General features: G+C 44.7%; 1 long non-coding RNA gene across 1 annotated transcript in view; it reads left to right on the top strand.

Annotated features, from left to right (window-relative positions):
* Positions 1–2,031: 2,031 nt before the first annotated feature.
* LOC130356844 (uncharacterized) overlaps positions 2,032–10,969 on the top strand; it is a 55,282-nt gene continuing 46,344 nt past the window's right edge. The window contains exon 1 of the long non-coding RNA XR_008889013.1: positions 2,032–2,606. This is a non-coding gene — a long non-coding RNA (uncharacterized LOC130356844). The remainder of the gene's footprint in view (positions 2,607–10,969) is intronic.

Below are 10,969 nucleotides of genomic sequence, written 5' to 3'. Positions count from 1 at the left end.
TGATGTAATCATAAAGTAGGCATATTGTATATGTGAATCAATATATAATTTATTTGGAATATCTATTTTCCTGATAAACAGAGAGCTTCAAAGTTATAAAAATGCAAAATTTTCAATTCATTTTCCAAATTTTGGAATTTTCAACAAGAAATGATGCATGTATCGATGAAATTTTACCACTAACATAAAGGAGAATATGTCACGAAAAAACAATCTCGGAATCAGAATGAAAGGTAAAAGCATCCTAGAGTTATTAATGCTTTAAGGGGTACTCCGATGCTTAGACATCTTATCCCCTATCCAAAGGATAGGAGATAAGATGCTTGATCGCGGGAGTCCCGCCGCTGGGGACCCCCGTGAACTTGCACGCAGCACCCTGTTTGTAATCAGTCCCCGGAGCGTGTTCGCTCCAGGACTGATTACCGGCGACTACAGGCCGGGCGGCGTGCGACGTCACGCCCCCGACCCCGTGTGATGTCACGCTCCGCCCCTCAATGCAAGCCTATGGGAGGGGGCGTGACAGCTATCACGCCCCCTCCCGTAGGCTTGCATTGAGGGGTGGAGCATGACGTCACACGCCGCCCACCCTGTAGTCGCCGGTAATCAGTCCCGGAGCGAACACGCTCCCGGGACTGATTACAAACGGTGTGCCGCGTGCAAGATCATGGGGGTCCCCAGCGGCGGGACTCCCGTGATCAGGCATCTTATCCCCTATCCTTTGGATAGGGGATAAGATGTCTAAGCACCGGAGTACCCCTTTAAAGTGACAATGGTCAGATATGCAAAAAACGCTCTGGTCCTTAAGGCCAAAATGGGCCTGGTCCTTAAGGGGTTAACAGTTTTCCTCAATATTCCTTCTTTATCTGCATTAATTCTCTTAGGGTGCTTTCACACTACGATTGTAGTGTACGGTTGCTGGATCCGGTTGGGAGGGGCGAAAACCGTCCGCTCCCGTATCCCAGCCGGATCCAGCCTGAACCCCATTCATTTCAATGAGCCGACCGGAGTCAAACGCTGACTCCGGTTGTCTCATTTTTGCCCCGCATACAGTTTTCTGACTGGACCTAAAACCGTGGTATACCACGGTTCTAGGTCCGGTCAGAAAACCGTATTCGGGGAAAAATGAGACAACCGGAGTCAGCGTTTGACTCCAGTTGGCTCATTGAAATGAATGGGGTTCAGGCTGGATCCGGCTGGGATACGGGAGCGGACGGTTTTCACCCCTCCCAACCGGATCCAGCAACCGTATACTACAATCGTAGTGTGAAAGCACCCTTACTTGTATCTGCACCATTTTTTAAATAATGAAAGAAAGTGGAAACCTTTTCCTTATTATTAATAAGTGCTACAATAATCTTTTCAAGACAAAAGCCATTGGGGATATTTATCAAAACCTGTCTAGAGGAAGAGTGGTGCAGTTGCCCATAGCAACCAATCAGATTGCTTCTTTCATTTTTCCCAGGCCTCCTTAAAAATGAAAGAAGTGATCTGATTGGTTGCCATGGGCAACTGCACCTCTCTTTCTCTGCACAGGTTTTGATAAATCTCCCCCATTGTGTGTTAGAATGTCCACTGAGTAATGTCTTTTGGAATGCTGCATACTAAAGGCAAATATAAAAAATATTTATATCATTATATATATATATCATTTTCAGATATATATCATTTTTTTAATAGACAATTCTATACACAAATGGGGCTTTAAAGGGGTTATCCAGGATTAGAAATGCAAAGCTGCTTTCTTCCTTTCCTCCAAAACAGCACAACAGCGGTCCGGTGAATAAAGAAGAGTAGTGATAACACAGAGCGCAGTGGTGCTATATATATATACACATATATATATATATATATATATATATATATATATATATATATATAGCAAATCCAGAAAATCACCACACAAGTAGGTCTTGGATCAGAAAAAGCTGGTGGTTTTAATCCCAATTAAAGTGCAACGTTTCGTCAATAGCCTTTATCAAGCATTGCTATTGCCGAAACATTGCACTTTAATTGGGAATAAAACCACCAGCTTTTTCTGATCCAAGACCTACTTGTGCGGTGATTTTCTGGATTTGCTGTTCATTTATCCTGGGCTGGCAGCCTGGGCAACCACAGGCACAGAGGTTGATCCCCGGTGCGGTCTTACCATCTACATATATATGGAAAAATGTCCTCTCACTTTAGGTTTGTGTAACACTGATTGTGACAAAGATTACAGGGCTGATGACATCATAACTGCAGATAGAATGTTTAGCCAAGTGCACAGGTTACAATTTCATTCGCTCACTAGGGATCAGCAGAGTCACTTGTGATAGGTCACTGTCCATTGCTGTAGTTTTCTAGTGACTTTATCTTCTTTGTCATGCTCATAAAATGTAGGCAAAAGGGAAGAAAATTCATTTAGTAGAGGAAGAGGAAATAAGAAGAAAGATGAGCTGAGACCAGAACAGTGAAAATGATTTTCAGGAGCCACCTAGTACAGATGAGATACCAAGAAAGAGCAAGTTATTGGCGTTCCTGGAGAATATCTGGGCCCGGATGACCTGTAAGAGTATGACAGTAAAGAAAAGAGCCTACCCACACCCGGCATCTGATGGATGGCACAGGTAGGACATCATAATTTTAGGGCCCAGTCACCCTGCATTGCACTTCATCCATGCTACCATTGTTATCACCTTTCATTTAATTTTTCGGGAATATGCAGTGACCAGAAATCATCAGATCTGGCACTGGGTATTTATTTTTGTTTATGGAGTTCGATGTGCAGCATAAATAATGTTATTTTTAAATACCATGGGCTTTTTTTGCATAAAAGGATTCCAATTCTGGAACTTTTTTTTAGCCTTTTTGCTTTTTAAGTTTTTAATCCTCCTGAACTGCACACGGCTGTCAACTGCTAAAATCAGCTAACAACCCAGGAGTATAGAGGCTTAGCTCCTATGCATATGCCCCTGTGAGCATTGGGCATACTATATATGGAGAGAGAGAGAGACATGTATTGAACATTTATAGGATATATCACCAGTGCCCACGCCCTTCTGAAGACTGAGTCCCTCAGCCCCCTCTGGCCTGTTTGCGGCTGCCAGAGATGGACCAGAAGCCAACAACAGCACCATGCTATTTATGTAACTCTGGATTTATATATGATTAACCAGTCAACAGACATAGTTATAATTTGTACCTAGCTGATGTAAGCAAACACTGGATTGAACCATTGGCTGGTGGGTAAATAAAAGAACATTAAACAGTGGGAAAATGCATGAATACAAAATGAAAAGAGAGTAAGAAAATAAAATACTTTCACATTTTTCATGTTTTAATCATACAGCTGCCTACCTTATCATTTTTTTACTGTGTGCTTTGGGACAGTTTATCTGTTCTTGTAGTGGTACAGTCCGCTGTTGTTTACTGAGCTTGGTGTGGTTGCTATGACAACCTCTATACTGCAGCAGCCATTTTAACTGCCATCCTAGAGACAGCTTGAAGACTAGTCCAGTGCCAGTTCTTTGTGTCCCCCCAGTTTTATGGAGACAACACTGCTTCTTTCTGCTCCCTGTTTTTGTAATGTAAGGTCAACACAGATGGCACACAGGTTAGGCAGTGTTGGCACAGAGGTGAGCACTGTGTACCAAATATTCCAGACCAAGTATGTGCAGCCATCTTGCCTAAATGTCTATTGAAGTAAAACAGTGAAAGATACTTCTTCTAGGAATTAGTAGGGGCCCAGTGGTCAGAATCCCACCAATCAGATATTTTGGACTAATCTAATGCATCTGTCATAATTGTCTTCACAATGTCTTATGTGATTCCTTTAAACGTATATGTTGTGCACCATTTGTTTACACTGCTTCATTTGAGGCTATATTTTATGGGATTTCTTAGAAATGTTTGCACATTATTAAATGCATACATTTCTGAAAGATAAATCTTCCACCAGAGCAGAGTAGGGATTATAAGGATTTATACAGGTTCACTGTGAAAGTATAATCAAAACTAGTTAAAAGAAAAGCAGTTGCCCATAGCAACCTGTTAAACACAAGTTGTCATTTCTCAGTGGCTAATGCCAGCTGTCACTTCTGCTTGCACAAATTTCAATAAATGTCCCCTGGTTAGTCTGTATGAGGCTGTATCCAGTTTGCTCTCTCTGGTGGTTGACTTGTCTTTCAGAAATATATGTATCTAAGGCAATCTGTCAGGTAAAACAGATCAGTGGGTACAGAGGAAATAATTATAGCCTCTATGCAGGAGGAGTGTCCTGATTAATTACATAGCAGATCATGATCAGTCCCATCGATTACCCTGTGACCTTGGAGGCACGCTCTCTTCCTAGGTCCTACTTACAACCACTAAGTAATACCTGTCACAAAATTGTGATTGTATAGAACTGGATGGGAATGCAGTTTAACCCCTTAAGGACACCGGGCGTACAGGTACGCCCTGATGTCCTGGTACTTAAAGGGGTTATCCAGGAAAAAAAACTTTTTTTCATATATCAACTGGCTTCAGAAAGTTAAACAGATTTGTAAATTACTTCTATTAAAAAAAAATTAATTATTTCAGTACTTATGAGCTGCTGAAGTTGAGTTGTTCTTTTCTGTCTAAGTGCTCTCTGATGACACCTGTCTAGGGAACTGTCCAGAGTAGAAGCAAATCCCATAGCAATCCTCTTCTACTCTGTGCAGTTCCCGAGACAGACATAGGTGTCAGCAGAGAGCACTGTTGCCAGACAGAAAAGAACAACTCAACTTCAGCAGCTGATATTTATTGGAAGGATTAAGATTTCTTAATATAAATAATTTACAAATCTAAACAGTAACCAACCCCTCAAGACTAGTACCAGTTACCTGATACATAGATGAACAATAATTATAATGATAATGGATACCTTGATTGCGCTTCAATTATAAGATACAACTATATACAAATATAGAAATGTTTTATTTAAAATATCAAATAATGCAGTGTAACCTCATATCACAGGGCTCTTGTGCAAATCTGTTTAACTTTCTGGAGCCAGTTGATATAAAAAAAATTTTAAAAATTTCTCCGGGAATACCCTTTTAAGGGCCCAGGGCATACCTGTACGTGCTGGACGTTTCCGTTCACCCGGAATGGGATGCCTGCTGAAATCATTCAGCAGGTACCCCATGCAGACTCCTGGGGGGGGGGATCCTGAGACCAGATCGGCGATTTGCGGCAATTCCAGGTCAATCGGGTCACCAGTGACCCGAAAAAAAAAAAAAAGGGTGATAGGTGCCGTCCGAGACAACACCTATCACCATTTAGCAGCAGGTGTGAGGTGGCACTGGTGCCACCTCACAATTGTCCTGATTCGTCTGCAGTTACCAGCTAACAAATCAGGACTCCTGCTAGGGGCACCGGCTCTGCCCCTAACGGCACCCGCTCCGCCCCCATTCCAGTGGGCGAAAGCGAGTGTCGGGAGTGTACACCGCACTTGGGGCCCCCGATCCCCGGAGTCTGTGGTGGGATCGAGCTCCAGGACCAGCGGAGGCGGTGATGATGAGGGAGCAGGCAACAGCAGGAGGTAAGGCTGTGCCTCCTGCTGTTGCTTAGCAACAACTCCCAGCATGCAGAAAAGGGCATGCTGGGAGTTGTTGTTATGCAACAGCAGAAGGCACAACTCCCAGCTTGCCCTTTGGTAGTTTGTGCATGCTGGGGGTTGTAGTTATGCAACAGCTGTAGGCACATTCTTACTATGAAAAAGTGTGCCTCCAGCAGTTGCATAACTACAACCCCGAGCATGCATGAACAGCCAAAGGGCATGCTGGGAGTTGTAATAGTGTGCCTCCAGCTGTTGCGTAACTACAAGTCCCAGCATGCCCTCCGGCTGTCTGTGCATGTTGAGAGTTGTAGTTTTTGCAACAGCTGAAGGCACACTGGTTGCGAAACACCTGAGAGTTTGTTACATAACCTAATATGTGGATGTAAAGTGCTCTGTGGGCGCACTACAGGGCTCAGAAGAGAAGGGTCACCATTGGGCTTTTGGAGAATTTGGCTGGAATTTAAGGCCATGTGCGTTTACAAAGCCCCCATGGTGCCGGAACCATATGTGACTCCATTTTGAAACTACACCCCTCATGGAATGTAACAAGGGGTGCAGTGAGCATTTACACCCCACAGGTATCTGACAGATTTTTTGAACTGTGGTCCATTAAAATGAAAAATTAAATTTTTTATTTGCACAGCCTACTGTTCCAAAGGTCTGTCAAATGCCAGTGGGGTGTAAATGCTCACTGCACCCATTGTTACATTCCGTGTGGGGTGTCTGAAATAGGGTCACATGTGGGTGTGGTTTACTGTTCTGGTAGCACGGGGGCTTTGTAAATGCACATGGCCCCCGACTTCCATTCCAACCAATTTCTCTCTCCAACAGCCCAATGGCACTCCTTGTCTTCTGAACCCTGTAGTGCGCTCGCAGAGCACTTTACATCCACATATGTAGTATTTCCATACTCAGAAGAAAAGGTGTTACACATTTTGGGGGGCTTTTTTTTCCTATTACCCCTTGTGAAAATAAAATTTTGGGGGTAATATCAGCATTTTTGTGAAATTTTTTTTTTCATGTCCAACTTTAAAGAGTATTTGTCAAACACCTGTGGGGTGTACAGGCTCACTGTACCCCTTGTTACGTTCCTTGAGGGGTGTTATTTTCCAAATAGTGTGCCAAATGTGTGTGTTTTTTTTTTTGTTTTGTTTTTTGCTGTTCTGGCACCATAGCGGCTTCCTAAATGCGACTTCCAAAAACCATTTCAGCAAAATTTGCTTTCCGAAAGCCAAATGTGGCTCTTTCTCTTCTGAGCCCTGTAGTGCACCTGCAAAGCACTTTACGTCCACACATGGGTTTTACCCTTGTAAAAAAATTAAAAAAATGGGTCTACAAGAACATGTGATTGTAAAAAATGAAGATTTAGAATTTTCTAAAGGGCTAACAAACTTTCTGAATGTCATTTTGAGTACTTTGAGGGGTGTGGTTTTCATAATGGGTAATTTATGGGGTATTTCTAATATGAAGGCCTCTCAAATCCACTTCAATCTGAACTGGTCCCTGAAAAAATCAGTTTTTGTAAATTTTGGGAAAAAATTGGAAATTTGCTGCTAAAATTTGAAGCCCTCTAATGTTTTAAAAAATAAAAACATGTCAACTTTATGATGCCAACATAAAGTTTATATATTGTATATGTGAATTAATATATCATTTATTTGGTATGTCTATTTTCCTTACAAGCCGAGAGCTTCTAAGTTAGAAAAATGCAAAATTTTGAAATTTTTCATGAAATGTTGCTATTTTTTACTGAGAAATGATGCAAGTGTCGACGAAAATTTACCACTATGTTAAATTAGAATATGTCACGAAAATGTTTTCTTGAAATCAAATTAATAAGTAAAAGCATCCCTGAGTTATTAATGCTTAAAGTCACAGTGGTCAGATGTGCAAAAAATGCTCTGGACCTTAACCCCTTGAGGACCCAGCCAATTTTCAGTGTAGGACCCGGCCATTTTTTGCACATCTGACCACTGTGACTTTAAGCATTTATAACTCTGGGATGCTTTTACTTTTCATTCTGATTCCGAGGTAGTTTTTTCGTGACATATTCTACTTTATGTTAATGGAAAACTTTTGTCGATACTTGCCTCATTTGTTGGTGAAAAATTCCAAAATTTTATTGAAAAATTGAAAATTTCTCTCTGCTTGTAAGGAAAATAGACATACCAAACAAATTATATATTGATTCACATATACAATATGTCTAATTTATATTGGCATCATAAAGTTGACATGTTTTTACTTTTGGAGGACATCAGAGGGCTTCAAAGTTCAGCAGCAATTTTCCAATTTTTCACAACATATTCAAAATAGGAATTTTTCAGAGACCAGTTCAGTTTTGAAGCGGATTTGAAGGGCCTTCATGTTAGAAATACCCCACAAATTACCCCATTATAAAAACTACACCCCTCAAAAGAATTCAAAATGACATTCAGTTAGTGTGTTAACCCTTTAGGTGTTTCACAGGAATAGCAGCAAAGTGAAGGAGAAAATTCAAAATCTTCATTTTTTACACTCGCATGTTCTTTTAGACCCAGTTTTTGAATTTTTGCAATGAGTAATAGGAGAAAAAGTTCCCTAAATGTGTAACCCAATTTCTCTCGAGTAAGGAAATATCTCATATGTGTATGTGAAGTGGTCGGCAGGCGCAGTAGAGGGCTCAGAAGGGAAGGAGCAACAATAGGATTTTGGAGGGTGAATTTTGATCAAATGGTTTTTGGGGGGCGTGTCACATTTAGGAAGCCCCTATGGTGCCAGAAAAGCAGAAAAACCCCCACATGGCATACCATATTAGAAACTACACCCCTCAAGGCATGTAACAAGGTGTCCAGTGAGCCTTAACACTCACAGGTGTTTGACAACTTTTCTTTAAAGTCGGATGTGTAAATGAAAAAAATATATATATCGGCTCCATTGGGGGACACAGACCATGGGTGTATGCTGCTCTCTCTAGGAGGTGTGACACTATGATAATAAAAAAAAGGTCGGCTCCTCCCAGCAGGATATACCCGCCTCCAGGCCCTGAGCTAATCAGTTTAAGCTTAGTGTCTGAAGGAGGTGGACATGGTCCCCCCGAGCGCATATGCGGCTGACATATGCGCTCAGGACTAGGAGCGTCCTTCTAGTCCTTCCCCGTCCTTCATTAGCTCCGCCCACAGGGCCGTCGGAGCTCCCTGGAGGCGCAAAGTGTCCTCCAATCAACACCTTGTCACTAAGGTGGTTTCCCCTCCCTCAGTGGATCCACCAATCTCCCGGATCTCTAAGGCCACTACACTGCCACTGGCAGATGCGGCCGCCTTCAAGGATTCTGCAGACAAGAAGGTGGAGTCCTTAGCGAAGTTTGTCTCTGAAGCAGCCGGCTCTTCGCTTCTTCCAATCTTCACCTCAGCATGGGCGTCCAAGGCCCTATCGGAGTGGTGCCCAAAACTTTGTCAGGGTATCCTAGCAGGATCCCCCTCAGAGGATCTGTCTGCTCTGGCTCTCCAATGCTCTAAAGCTGGGGAATTTCTGTGCACAGCTTCCATGCAGTCAGCCCGTTGTTCTGCCTTGCTGTGGGTCACCTAGCTGCTTCTATGTGGCTTAAAGCTTGGAATGTGGATGCCGCTTCCAAAAGGTCTCTCACTGAGCTTCCTTTTTTGGGTGGCCGTCTTTTTGGCAAGCACCTTGACAAGATTATCTCAGAGGCGACGGGAGGTAAGAGTTCCTTGTTGCCTCAAAATAAGGCTCGTTCTACTTCCCAAAGGAAGTCCTCTTCCTTTCGGACCTTTGGCCCCAGCAAGGGGTCTGAGCGGGCGCCTTCGCGGGACAAGAAGGCTCCCTCATTCCGGCTGCGCCCGTCTTGGAAGTTGGACACCAACCATTCCGGCCGGTTTGCGGCCAAATCAGGCAACCGCAAACCCTCTTCCAAAGAGAAGCCCCCACCCGCAGTTTTTTCTCGGGTGGGAGGTCTTCTCTTATTTTTTTCGAGACATCTGGACCACACACATTCAGGACTCCCAGGTCAGGGACGTGGTATCCAGCGGTTACCGAATCGAATTTGCCTCCCTCCCGAGGGATCGCTTTTTTCGATCCCGGGCCCCCCGGTCTCCTTCTCTGGCGAAGCAATTTCGAGAGGCTCTACAGTCTCTGCTTCTCCAGGGGGTTATCGGTCCCTTTCCTCCAGGGGAACGTTTTTGGGGTTTCTATTCCAATCTTTTTGTGGTCCCCAAGAAGGACGGTTCTGTGCGGCCAATCCTAGACCTCAAGCGTCTCAACTGTCATCTTCTCATCTGCCACTTCCGAATGGAATCTCTACGTTCGGTAGTGGTATCCCTGGAACTAGGGGAGTTTCTCCTCAGTAGACATCAAGGATGCCTATCTCCATGTGCCAATATTTCCAGGCCATCACGGTAACTCCACTTTGCGGTTCCGGAGGGGGATTTTCAATTCGTAGCCCTCCCCTTTTGCCTGGCCACGGCTCCTCGGGTCTTTACCAAGATCCTTGCGCAGTGATGGCCCTGTTGTGGCCGAGGGGAGTCTCGGTGATACCCCACCTGGACGACCCTCTCATCAAGACTTCCACCAGATCCCAGACTCTGGAGAATGTGGATGTCACTCTTCACACTCTGGATCGCTTCGGGTGGAGGGTCAACCGGGACAAGTCAGTCCTCTCTCCCACCCAGTCCCTGATATTCTTGGGACTTCAGTTCAACACGACCTCGGCCCGAATTTGCCTTCCGCCAGACAAACGTCTGACTCTTCGGTCAGGAGTCCGCTCCCTTTGGCTCCAGGTCCCAGTCTCCATCCGCACTTGCATGGAAGTCCTGGGATGGATGGTGGCGACCATAGAGGCTGTGCCCTTTGCCCAGTTTCCTTACCGACCTCTTCAACTGGCAATTCTCTCTCGGTGGGACAGATCTCCGCTGTCCCTGTTCTCCCTCACAGGATCCGTCAGTCTCTTCTCTGCTGGCTCCGCTCCCCGCTTCTTCTCCAGGGGCGCTCATTTGTTCCCCTTCACTGGCAGGTGGTTACGACGGATGCCAGTCGGGCTGGGGCGGTGTGTTCAGGGATTGGACGGTCCAGGGACTCTGGTCTCCCCGAGAAGCCCTTCTTCCGATAAACATATTGGAACTACGGGCGATCCTGCTTTGTCTTCTTCATTGGGAGTCCCGGCTTCAGACCCGACCTGTCCGTGTCCAGTCAGACAACCCCACGGCCGTGGGATACATAAATCGTCAAGGCGGCACTCGCAGCTCGACAGCCATGGCTGAGGTGACAAAGATTCTCATCTGGGCGGAAAGCATGGTTCCGGCCATCTCGGCGATTCACATTCCGGGGTTGCTCAACTGGGAAGCGGACTTCCTCAGTCGGTCCTCACCCGACCCAGGTGAGTGGTCCCTACATCCAGAGGTCTTCACGCAGATC

Source organism: Hyla sarda, chromosome 2, assembly GCF_029499605.1.
Source record: "Hyla sarda isolate aHylSar1 chromosome 2, aHylSar1.hap1, whole genome shotgun sequence".
NCBI lineage: Eukaryota > Metazoa > Chordata > Amphibia > Anura > Hylidae > Hyla > Hyla sarda.
Note: the sequence above shows the minus strand (reverse complement) of the source record. Positions and strands in the feature narration are given on the sequence as shown.